Source organism: Ambystoma mexicanum, chromosome 9, assembly GCF_040938575.1.
Source record: "Ambystoma mexicanum isolate Mex_15411 chromosome 9, UKY_AmexF1_1, whole genome shotgun sequence".
Classification (NCBI taxonomy): Eukaryota; Metazoa; Chordata; class Amphibia; order Caudata; family Ambystomatidae; genus Ambystoma; species Ambystoma mexicanum.
Window position 1 is genome coordinate 807,253,682 of NC_090931.1, and position 13,121 is coordinate 807,266,802.

A 13,121-nucleotide genomic window follows, 5' to 3' on the forward strand; every position below is an offset into this window, starting at 1 on the left:
CTTTCCACCCGGGATCTCCCTTCTTCGGGCTCGGACCCCTTTCAGACATTTGCCTCCCTCCTTTGGGTTCACTGTGGCTTTTCTTACTTTTTCACAAATGTCAATGTCTTTTTTTTAAACAGTTCTTTGGGCTTCACCCCTTTTTGTCAGCTTCCCTCTACCGGGTTCACTCTCACCAACTTTTACAGACAGTTCACTGTGGACACCACGTGGTCGGGTTCACTTTAGTTACAACACTATTCATAGAGACTTCAGACCTCGCCCCTTTTCGTTAGCATCCCTCTGCCGGGTTCACTCTTGCCAACCTCTACAAAATAGCTAACCATGGGACATTTAGACTTTGCCCCTTTCCGTTAGCATACCTCTTCCGGGTTCACTCTTGCTAACTTCGATACACTGTTCATACACTAATTTCACCAAGCGGGATTAATTTCCCTTAGCTTCTCAATCATCTATGTGTCAAAGACTTTCGACAGTAAAGAGGATTTTGCAAGACCCCTGTACGACCACTTTGACCTCTTTTCGCCTCTTCCCAAGGGCTTCTGGTTAAGGTACTTTCTACCATCGGGTACTCACCCAGAGTTTCCTGCTTGATAACCCACATGGTGCCAGGCTCCTCTGTTGCTGGTTTCCCCTCTCTTTCCTCAATCGTATCTTTAAGCCTTTCAAAGTTCAAATTAGCCGTTGGCTACCATTTTTTCAAAACAGTTCAGTTTCTTATCGATTCTCCCCTCAACTCACCGGCTGTGATGAACCGTTTGCCTTTCTTTATCCTTGGATTCAAGGTTGGTACCACCAAGACCAGTGCATTCCCTGGCTTGGTTATCAGCGGAGGAGGGTCTTGCGTACCGTAGACATCTGCTGCAACACATGCTGGCTATTGTTTGCGGTCTTATAATTCCTTCCAAAGATGTTTCACGGGCCTTGGTCGGAAAGGGCAAGGTCGCTTCTGTCTTTGTCACCTTTGCTGTATGTGCCGTAATTCTCCTCCTCTTGAACTGCCATGCTGAGTTAGCTTTCACATTGTGCGGTCTGCGTTGCTCGTCCTGGCTCTTGTGCTCCACCTTTTATCCCTGTGAGGAAGGGAAAGGGCCGTCAGGTGTGTGTGTGATTCTGGTTAATTGCCTGACTTTGCCTGACCCTTGTATTGGGACATTTCAGGTAAATGGCTCTGGTGTTAGTCCGTTGTCTTTCGTATTGTGCAAAAGTGTTTGTGTTGGAAAAAGGGGGGCAGTGTTTTAGAATACCCTACGTGGCAGGATGGGGAAAAGGTGTTGAAAGAAGGGGGATGCTGTGTGTCACTCCCCAAGCACCCCTCCATCCAGGTGATCCTCCCTCACTAGTCCACCCCAGGGAATTGGATCAAATAGTGAAGGCCGTGTCCTGGCCACCTTGCAATGTTGCGAAGGAAGGTAGGTAAGGTTATGAAGGAAGTTGATGGAAGTGGAGGCCAGGTGTGAAAGGGACTGAGTACCGGACAAGCCCAGACCAGGACAGAGGTGCACAAATGCTCCCATATGCCATCTGGGGAGATTACGGAAACCCAGGGCCTCACCTCGAGACAGAAATGGCAATTAACCAATCCACTAACAATTTTCCCCCTCTGCATACACCTCTCAAACTCTAAAACCAAACACAACCACAAGCCTACAGCACAACAAACCGCACAAACTTCATACACTGCAACAACAAAACACACATAGACTCACACAACAGTGCACAATGACTACCGGCCGCAAACACCCCAGGCCCAGCCAACGGACCCACCGGGCTGAGGCTGCCAACAGCACATCACTGCTCTCTTGCACTTTTCCAGCTTCATCCCACTAACTCACCCTCCCTTTTCCCCTCTTTCAGAGCCGCCACAGTGCCAGGAGACCCCTCCCGTGGTGATAGTGCACGGTACAAATATCCTTTAACATTAACATTAATCTGGATGACAGATCCCCGGGGACTATCCAGGGAGACACCTTCAGGTTTCTCACAACCCCCTCTGCGATGCCGACCCTAGATGTGGTTTAAAGTGGTTCCCCCAGATCGTATATCCGAACCACATATATACATCCAGAGATAGAGCCTAAGTCACCTGCTGCACACTAGAACTATAGGCAAAATGCATGCTCTATGAGCCCAGATGGCACGCTTAACTCAGATCTCTGCAAGGAACCATCACCAAAGTGAGCGGTCCACGGGCAAGATCTTGGATGCAATCGCATTCTCAACCATTGTTCTCTGCAGCGGGGCCAGGAGAGGAAGGTGCTCATGAGCATTGAGACCAGAGGCCAAAGTGTGGGGGAGCCGTGGAGGCAAGGGCATGCAAGGGGGAAGATGTAGTGGAGTTGGGAGGCTGCTATGACAGACCACCTGATTGGCAAGATGGTGGCCTCCTGTTTATCATCGTTGCAGGCAGAGCTGCAGGTCTGCAATTGATAGCCCAAGTAGCATATGGTGCACATGCCAAGGGGGAGGGTCCATTCCATGTGAACAAGTAGAACAACCTCACCACCAATAGGGCCGAGGTGGCCCTGGTGAAACAATAACAATACATTTCCTCATGGTACCGAGTTTAAAAGGGCAGGGGATAGCATTCAAGCGAGGGAGTTTGAAAAGAACTCAGGAGAGCATAGTTGTGTGAAGTGAGTCAATAAGGAGGAAGAAAGGAGTGGGAGGGTCAAGTTGGAACTGAAGGAAGGAAAGCTCAAAAAGGATAAGGAAGGAAGGGAGCAGGAAAAGGCTGAAGCCAGAAGAGGGAAAAACCAAGCAAGATGAGGAAAGAAAGAGTGCAAGGGACAGGTTGAAGATGGAGGATGGTAAGATCGAGAGACGGGATAAAGGAAGAGGAGAATGGAGGAGGTTGGACCTAGCAGTGAGAGAAGGGATGGGGGAAGCAAAGGGGTCAGCAGTAGCAAAGTAGAAAGAATGAAATGCGACAAATACCAAGGGTAGCAGCACATTCTCTTGTTGGCTCTGGAGAGGATCCACGGCTACAACCTACCTGGGGTTGTGTCGCAGATCTTGGCTAAACCACAAGCCAAACAGATGAGGAAGCATAATCTGGAGCATGTCTTGCTGGGGCTAGGGACCTTTATCTTGTTGGAAGCCACAATTAGATACCTTTGAACTTAACTTTGCATACAACCCTCCCCAGTGGGGTCGGGAGCATGAAAATAGTGTCTGCTGCCTGAAAATCCACCCGGATTGAGGGAGGGCAAATCAACTGCAAGACTTATCCTTGGCCTCAAGCCCAGGTACCGTATTTCTCGAGCCCTGAATTCTCTCCACTGGCTCCTAGTGGCTGCAAGGATCAAGTTCAAGACCCTCTGCATCATCCACAAGGATTTCTGGGGCCGGGCCCTGCACTTCATCCAACTCTCTCTTCCAAAATACCTTCCCTCTAGAGCCATTCGCTCAGCTACCTACAACTCTCTGAGGGTCAGACACTTCTCCAGGCAGAGAGTGGGGGGTAGATCGCTCTCCTCTGCAGGTGCTTCCCTCTGGAACGGCTTCCCTGCCCCTCTCAGACTTGAGCCGGTTCATCTGAAGTTCCGGAAGCTGCTCAAGACCCTCCTTTTCTCCTCTGCCTTCTCTCTCTCGCTCACCTGCTAACTTATCTGTCTACTGCGCTGACTGGGTGCTTGGTTACCTCAGAGTCTCACTAGGTAACAGGCTCCTTCCATGACCAGTCTTTCTTTTGAACTGCTTCCTGGCCTACTGCGCACTTAGGGACTGTAACCCCTATAGACCCCTGCCTCCATGCACTTACCTAAGGCTGCACTACCCTGGCTGCACTTACTCAGAGCCATGCTGCCCTGATCGCACTTCCTCCTTTCCTCTCCCTTGCACTCCCCCTTTCCTTCCCCTTGCACTTCTATTGTAGCACTTGCACGATCCGAATGACACAAGGCCTAGTACGATCGTTTGTCTTGTCCCCCCTACATCTTCCATCCCTTGTCTTGTCTTGTGGCACTACAGGTGTGTTATAAATGCCTTATCATATCATAACTCTCATCTGGATGTCGAGCATCAACCCCAAGGGAGCCAATGCTTGCCACAGACCACAGACGGATCCTGAACCTAGAGGAACTGGGAGTTACTTTGTGCGTGAACCATGGAGGGTAATACAACCCTAACCTCAAACTGTGTCTGCAAGAGGCCAGTCATAGGAGTGCAGGTTGGTGCCCGGTCAAAAGTTTGAATGCTTTTGATCGAATGACAAAATGCTCGAGTCAATTTGACCGAAAACAAAATGGTGTTTTTTTTTTTTTTTTAAAGTATATCTTTTTTTTTTTGCTCTAGTATAGGTAAAAGGTGTTTTAACACCAAAAACGGGAGTTTGGGACCCCCCCAAAAAAAAAAAAAAAATGCGACCCTTTTTTTCAGTCAAATTGACTCGAGCATATTGTCATTCGATCAAATGCATTTGAGCACTTCACCTATAACCATGCAGGTTTGCAGGTGGTTTTGCCTTGTAAGGCCTACTCCCCTCTTTACACGACGAACTGACTTCCATGTAAGATCTCCTGCACCATAGACAACACACACCCACCCCTCACTGACTGCTGCCACATGCCTTACAAATATCTCCACCAAACCCATAGAAAGCAGATTTGCACACAGGAAGGCGTTATGTCTGACGTGCATCCATCTACACCACAAGTTTTACATCTGCCTGTCCCACTAATAACCCTCCCTATTTTTCTTACAGAGCCATGTGCAGGGAGGCCACCAAACATGTCAGAACGGCGCTAAAGAAGACCACGTAAATAAATGCATTAATACATTCATAATTACATTAATACATTATTAATTAAATAAACTGGATTCTCATGGGACAAGCAAGCACACCAAAGAAAACAAATAAAACTTGCTGCTAGAGTGACAGAGAGAGGGGGATGAATGAAAGAATGACATAGGCTAGCCAGGAGCCATAATCTGGATTCTGATGGGACAGCCAAAACCACTGCGGAAGAGACCAGAGACTTGCTGGGGGGCTCATTGAGAATCAGGAAGGAGAACCTGATCCAGGAAAGATCTCTGCTGGTCCAAGCAGAGGAACCTGTAATTGGCGAGTTGAAAGATAACCTTGACAGACGATCCCTACTGTGTCAACAAGATGAAGTGATGGCCCATCAAGCAAATGAACAATACTTGCTAAGAGTGAAATAGTAGGAGAGAGTGAGTGAGATAGATAGATAGATAGATAGATAGATAGATAGATAGATAGATAGATAGATAGATAGATAGATAGATAGATAGAGAAAAGGGAGGGAACGGTAAAACAAAGACTTAAGCTAGCTGCGAGCCATATTCTGGATTTGAGGGGACTGCCAAACCCATTGAGGAAGAGACCTGTGTCTTGCTGGAGGACTAACCGAACCATGCTGCTCACTGAGCATCAAGATCCAGCTGTATTTTAGGGAATCTAAGCTGGGAAGGCTCTCTGAGGGTCCATTTCAGAGGAACTTGCCATGAAATCCAAGCTGGTGGTAGACTCTTGATCAATCTGAGGTGGGGATTAGCCCAGAGCACTACCCACTACCCTTGGCTGAGGGATTTAGCAACAATTCCTCCAGCTGAAATTTATCTGGAACAGAATGGGAAGAAATCAATGGTCTTCTGGAGGCCCAATGACCAATGGCCATGTTCCCTGGCAGCATCCCTAGGAAGAATGGTCTCAGACCTTGGGAACCCTACAAGAGCAGTGGATGACTTCACATGTTTCATGAAAGGCAGTACAACCCTGAACCTGTGGTAGACTGAGACACTTTGACTTTGGACAACAGTTCTATTGTACATTAGGATTTGGTTTTCAAATATCCCTCCAACTCCTTTTCTTGAATACTAACAAAAGCCTTTTTCTTACATGCCAAATGAGTCACAAACCGTCTCTGCACCCTGGATCTGTGACAGTACATAAGTAATCATGAAGTTGTGCGTGTGAATGACAATATTGTATTTGGTAAGTTTAAAGATAAGATTTAGACTTTAGTCCACGATGAAAAGAGAAGATAACTCAGATAAAAAGTAAGACGTGAGGTCTTGCATTTATAATTCAAGGACATTCTGATAGTCTTTCATATTTACAGAGAAGAATTTGATAAAGCGTGTATATTGTGACGAATTTGTGGAATGCATCCCTTCTCACTTAGGGGGAGCCTGTAATAGTGCCTGCTTGAACAGGGTATTATTATACCTACACAAACTACACAAAGCCCCTGTAATATCCTCAGTTTGCCCACCAAGAAACCTGGTAAAGAGGTCTACCGTTTTATAGAAGACCTGAGGGCAGTTAATGCTGCTGCCCTGCCAGCCTTTCCTGAGGTCCCCAATCCTGCCACAATCATGTCTTCTATGTCATCGTTAGCTATCTACTTTACTGCTGTGGATTTCCGCTCAGCTTTTTTCTCTATCCCAATCCACCCTGACAGTCAGTATCCGTTTGCTTTTACATATAAATCGGTGCAGCACATGTTCACCCATCTTCTTATGGGGTATGTAGAGAGCCCCACCTTGTTTCCCGAAATCCCAAACAAGGATCTTGACTCAGTAGTGTTCCCACAAGGGTCTAAACTGATGCAGTATGTAGACGATCTGCTACTAGCCTACCCTACTTGGAAGCCTGCAAGCAAGACTCCCTTACTATATTGACAGCACTGTCTGAAAAGGGTCACAAGTAGTTATCGGGCAATTAGCTTGATGTACATTGACAATACAATTTTTGCGAAAGCATTGGCCTTGAGAATAGAGACTTCTCTGCCGGATATTATAGACCAGAGCCACACAGGTTTTGTGAAAGGTAGACATGCAACGGATAATATGAGGAGACTTTTGTTGAGTCTATTTGAAAGCAGAGAACATCTAAATGATGTGGTGGTGTTGTCATGTCATTGGATGCGGAAAAGGCTTTCGACCGGATTGAGTGGAGGTACCTCCTGACTGCATTGGAAGGATTCTGATTTGGAAAAATATGATAGAATGGATAAGACTATTATATTCATTGCCTACAGCAAGTGTAAACACAAATGGTATGGTCTCGGGCACATTTGAACTTGAAAGAGGGACTAGGCAAGGCTGCCAATTGTCGCCCATTTTGTTTGTTATTGCTATGGAACTCCTTGCTGTGAAAATAAGGGAAGATGAAAGAATTGAAGGTATTCATTATGGCAAAGCTTGTCAGAAGGTCTGGCTATATGCGGATGAAATGCTGCTAGTTATTCAAAATATTGACAATTCCATTCCTGTGCTAATAGAACAAATTGACATGTTTCATAGAATTTCTGGATACAAGATTAATTGGTCAAAATCCGAAGCACTACCAGCATCCAGATTGTGCTCTATTTTGAAAATGAGGAACTTTGCTTTAAATTGGTGTCCGGACAAGATGCGTTATCTTAGAATTTGGTTGACTAATGATGTGTCTAAAATGATGGATGTCAACCTGACTCATGTGGTCCAGACCTTGGAGTCGTATTTGAAAAGGTGGAATGAGCTACGCTTAAGTCTATGGGGGAGAGTACATGCAATTAAAATGACGACAGCACCACGTGTTAACTACGTGCTCAGTGTGATCCCTTTACAAATTAAGAAGTTCTTTCTGAAGAAAATTGAGAATCTGATCCAGTCCTTTATATGGGAGAATAAACAGCCACGCCTTAAACTTTGGAAATTACAATTATCCCAGGATTGTGGTGGTGTAGGGGTTCCAGACTTTGAAAACTATCACTTGGCATTTGGAGCTAGATATTTGGTATCTTTCATAGAAAATTCAACTGATGTTTGGACATTGGCAGAGTCTAGTTGATCTTCTCCACTTTCAACCAGGGCAATTCTGTCTACGGTGGATGGATCTGGATGTAAATCATTTCCACCAACAGAATTTTTAAGGTCATGTTGGAAAGATCTTTGGAAGAAGAGTTGAAAAGTGGTTTCTGACAATAGTTTTATCCCAATCTAGTTGAATCCAGGACATAAAGCTGAATGGAAAGCCACTTTTTTGGCCGAACTGGTTGCTGGGTGGAGTGCAGTGGCTGCAGGATCTCATTGAAGATGGAAAATGGATCAGTTTTAAACGGCTAACACAAGTTAAAGGCCTCAAAGATTGCACTATGGGAGAGTATAGGAAGTTGAAGAAAGTTCTACAGAATGAATTTGCAGATGGAGGAAAATGTTGGCAGATCTGGCTATGTGAATATAAATCTGAAGGTGGTATGGCGTCTAAAGTGTATAAAAATCTGGACCAACACCGTGAACCAAATAATGGCTTGTTATCAAAATGGTCGGAAATAATTGGATCAGAGATGTCTGAAGGCATATGGAGGAATTTATGAAAAACTGTGGCTCTGACATGATTAAATCTGAGAGAGCGAAGCCGTCAAATTAAAATTCTAAACAGAGTTTTTTGGACGCCCCAGAGGCTTCATGCAAGAGGTATGGTTGATTCGGATGCATGTTGGAGGTGTAAACATGTTGTATCTTTTGAACCTATGATTTGGGACTGTTATGAACTAAGGTCATTCTGGAGGAAGGTCACCATGTGTAATGGTCACCTGGTATCCACAGGAACACCACCCGATCTGGTTGGACTGCTTCCAACCTGGATTCGCCTCCCCCGGGTTCTCGTTCTGCCGAGGATCTACTCTGGAATACAGGAGTTCTGGTTTAGCCCACAATCTCTTCCTCTCTGGGCCCACCTCCCTTGTGAACCCCAACAACCCTCTTAGAGTTTTCCTCACCTTGGATTTCAATACGATGCGCTTTCTGTCCTGCAGTTCTGTGCAGGGGTGCGTCATGGATGGGGCGCTTTCCTGCCAAGTTGCTTCATTGGCGCAGGCCCGAGAGTCCAGACCTGCTGCGACTCAGTTCTTCAGGTAAGTCTATTGCTCTTAATAATTTGTCCGTAATTGTAATTGCCCTCATTAATGTCCACCCTTCTCTCTTAGTTGCAGAAGGGATGATGAAGACGTTGAGCTAGTTGAGGGGGCTGTGCTCGAGATGGTAAGTGAATGCGCAGAGCGCAGCACTATGTGCGCTTTTGCTGTTTGCTAACATGTGTTATTCTTCTCTTGCAGGCCGCCGTGATCTTCTGGAATGTGAGTGACCGGGAGGGTGCGGAGCGGTGAGCAGATGGTGTCCGGACCGCCGTTGAGTAAGTATGAGAGCTACCGCTTTGCCTTTCTCTTGCAGGTTGATAGAGGCCAGCACGGAATAGACCAACAGCGAGTTCCACTCAGGTAAGCGTGCTTCCGAATGATGCTTGAATGAGGGATGCGAACACTTACTAATATTGTCTTTTTTTTTCCTCCTCCAGGTTGCGGCTTTCAAGCGAGGACGAGCTTCCGAGGTGGCACTGGAGCAATTGACAGGAGCTGCATTTACAAGCAGGTACAGATGGCTAATGGTGCTCTTCTTCTCTTCTTTTGCAGGTGCTGGCCTGGAAAGCCGAGGACTGATCACGGTGAACGTCACGCTGTGAGTGCAGAGCAACGCGAAGCTTGTGCTGCATCTCAGGCGTGGCTTAAATAGTCTGCAGGTATCCCAGGTGCCTTCAGTCCTGACCACACCCTAGATGCTAGACCGCATGGTTCAGTTCTGAACTGAACCATGTGGGGGCAGCCATACTGTTCCATTTCCATTGAGAGCTCCAGCTCCTTCTTCTACCATATGAGCCTGGTGCCAAAGGCACCAGGACTGACTCCAGGAGAGTCTTGGGGGGGCATGATTGGGCCCTCGAGGCCATGCAGGGACACTGTGGCATGGCCCAGAGGCCCCAAGTACCAGGGCCAGGGGCTATGGCCATGACAGCACTCCCCCCCCAAGACCCCTCTCAAGGTGGTTCTTCTGTCTGGTCCTGGCTTAGTGGGGTACTCACAATGAAAACATTGTATTAAACATGGTGCATGGATGTAATCGCTAGGTTCCCATGTTCTGTCCTGTGGACCATATCCCTTCCAATCTACTAGGTAGTATAGTTTTGTTCTGACGTACTTTGAGTCTAAGATGTCCTTGACCTCGAATTCCGGTTCTCCATGGACCATTACAGGTTTGGGTGGTGTGATCACCCGTGTTCCAGGCTGAACTGGTTTTAAGAGGGACACATGGAACACAGGGTGAATAAGCATGTTGGTCAGCAGGGTCAGTTTAACTGCTGCTGGGTTTATGATGGATTCAATGGTAAAAGGTCCTAGGTATCGTGGGCAGAATGTCCGGGTCCCTTTTAGAGGTACATGCTTGGATGCTAGCCAGACTCTGTCTCCTACTTGGTAGTTGGGTGCTTTTTCACGTTGCAGGTGTGCGCATTTCTTTTGGCGAACCTTGGCTTGACGTAAGTGCTCAATGGCCCTTGTGAAGGCCTGAGAAATGGTGGCGTGTAGGGTTTTGATGGTCGCAATTTCCATAGTCATAGGAACGTCCAGTTCGGACGTGCGTGGGTGTCCGCCGTACAAAGTATAAAATGGAGCCTGTTGCCATGCGCTCTGTGCGCTCTCCATCATGGCGCCTGTGGAATAGATGGAGGTTTATCCGCCATTGATTTGTTCCGTCTTCTACCTTTTACTTCCGTGTGCAACGGTCTAGTTGTTCTCTTCCTGTTGTTTTGTTTCCCTTCTTAAGTCCTGCCCTTTCCTCTGTACGGCTCGTTGCAACCCTTCGCTTCATGCTCCGGGTACCTGCGTGTTTCCTTTTTGCATTTCGCCTCGACGTCCTGCCTTTTTTTCAGGTCTCGACCCGATTCCTTCCTTCCTTTCTTCCTCGCTACTTTGTGCCTCCTACTCACCGTCGTCCTCTTCTACTTGAGGGGTGCCGGTCTCTCTACCTTTTCCTTTGCCTTCGTCTTCCCCCTTCGGTCCGGTACTTTGTTTTTTCCTAGTCGGGCCCTTGCCTTCTCTTTCCTTCCTCTCCTTACCTTTCTGGCGTTTCCTTTCAGTCTTCCTGCTTCCTCCCGCCTTTTCTCTTGTTCCCTCTCCGCGTCCTAGTCCTTTTCCTGTTCTTCCTTTCCGGTGGATGTCTTTCATCCAGCATTTGGATACCGCCATTCACGCTTATCAACCATTGAAGTCTCCTTCTGCTTTCAAGACATCGGCTCAGCACAGCTGCAGTCCGGACCATCTGCTCTGTCAAGACCCTTTCAGCTACCTTCCTCCACAGTCTCCGGAACTGGGACTCCTCTACACTTCACCTGATCCACCAAAAAGAGAGGGTTTTTTTAGCATCTGCTTTTTTCCTCTTGTTGGCCCCTCCGGGGGGAAGTCTCCTGTATCCCTGTCCAGTTAGGGTGCCAGGGTGGCTTCCACTCAGGGACGGCCTTACCTCTACTCACATAAAAAACCACAGAAGATGAAAGAGCCCAAAAGGAAGTCTAGATCTGAAGAGTCAGGTGAGGAGGAGTGGAAATTGGGAGAGCGTGGGAGGTCTAGAGCTGACAGATTGCAACGCCTGAGAACCTCAAACATGGCCTCCGCTGAACAAATTACATGAATTGCTCACTGCCGTCCAGGGCCTTTCTCAAGAACACCAGAATCTTAAGGCTGAGAATGCTGCACTCAGACAAAGGGTAGACCAACACGAAAAGATGCAGACTGAATTACCTCCTCTACCACTAACTTCTGGTTAATATTGTGGATCACCCCGCAGGTTTAAAGAATTTATGGAGGCTTGTATTATCCATTTTACCTTCAGACCTCAGACATATTCTTCTGATCAAGCCCACATAGGGTTTCAGATCTCTAATTTAACAGGGAATGCTTTGGCCTGGGCCACTCGGTTGGTTACCAGTGCTAGTCCTCTGTTACAAGACTACAGTGGATTCACGGCTCAATTCAAGGGAGTCTTTGAAAGAAAGGAGACCGTGCAAGTGGCCAGTGAGCAATTACTGGACATCCGCCAAGGGAATAGCGACCTACTATCCTATATCTCCACATTTAAAAGAATAGCAGCAGAAAATGGGTGGCCCGAGACCGCACAGTACACCATCTTCCGACGTGGACTCCGAGAAGAATTGAAGGACGAGCTTGCCCGCCTACCAAGACTTGCCACACTGACCAATCTTTGGTCAACTGTTTTACAATTGGACTTCCGTATATCAGAAAGACGGTCAGAACAGCGTAAAGGTCGGAATTTTCCAGCCCACCAGGACATCCCCATACCACCTACCTCCTCACCTCAACACTCCAAAGAAGAGCCTGTGCAGATTGGCACCACGAGAGGTCCTTTAACTTCCGAAGAAAGAAAGAGGAGAAAAGACAATAACCTGTGCATGTATCATGGGTCGGAACAGCACCTTCTAAGAGACTGTCCTGAAGTACCCCCGCGGCAGCCAGGAAACGCCCGTCCTCGGAACTAATAGGGACAAGTTACTGAGGAGAGTCACCTAGTCCCTATGTTTCAATGTCCATAACTTCAACGACTCCATCAGAGGACAATCGATTGATGGTGGTAGGGGTTCAATTAACCTTCTGAAAAGAACACTTTGACATCCTGGCCCTTATTGATTGTGGGGCTGCTGGGTGTTTCATGGACACAGTATGGGCCAACAAGTCAGGAATTGAGCGACGAGAGAAGGAGGTCGATCAGAAAGTGGAGGGTGTGGATGGAAAACCCCTCAGTTCAGGTCTCATCACACACACCTCTCCACCGATGGAAATGAAGATTTTACAGCACACCAAGACCATTCAATTCAACCTAATAAGAGCCGCTCACTTTCCGATTATCCTTGGCATATCTTGGCTATGGAGACATAATCCCTCTATAGACTGGGAGAAGAATCAAATGGCCTTCACTTCCAATCATTATCTTAAGACCTGTCTGTCTGAGGCGCACTACACCATGATACAAGCTTGTAAAGAACTATCTTCATCATCACACTTGGTGGGGGTGCATGCCATTGCCACAGAGTTGTGTCAATACAATGAGATGTTTCTGGATAAGGTACCTCAGGATTTGCCACCACATCGACCTGAAGACTGTGCCATAGACCTGATGCCATCATCCCTTTTGGGCGAATGTTTTCTCTATTCCTCAAAGAAAAGGAAGTTCTTAGGAAATACCTCGATGAGAATCTTCAAAATGGGTTAATTCAACCTTCACGCTCCCCAGCCGGGGCTCCTTTGGTCTTTGTCCCTAAAAAG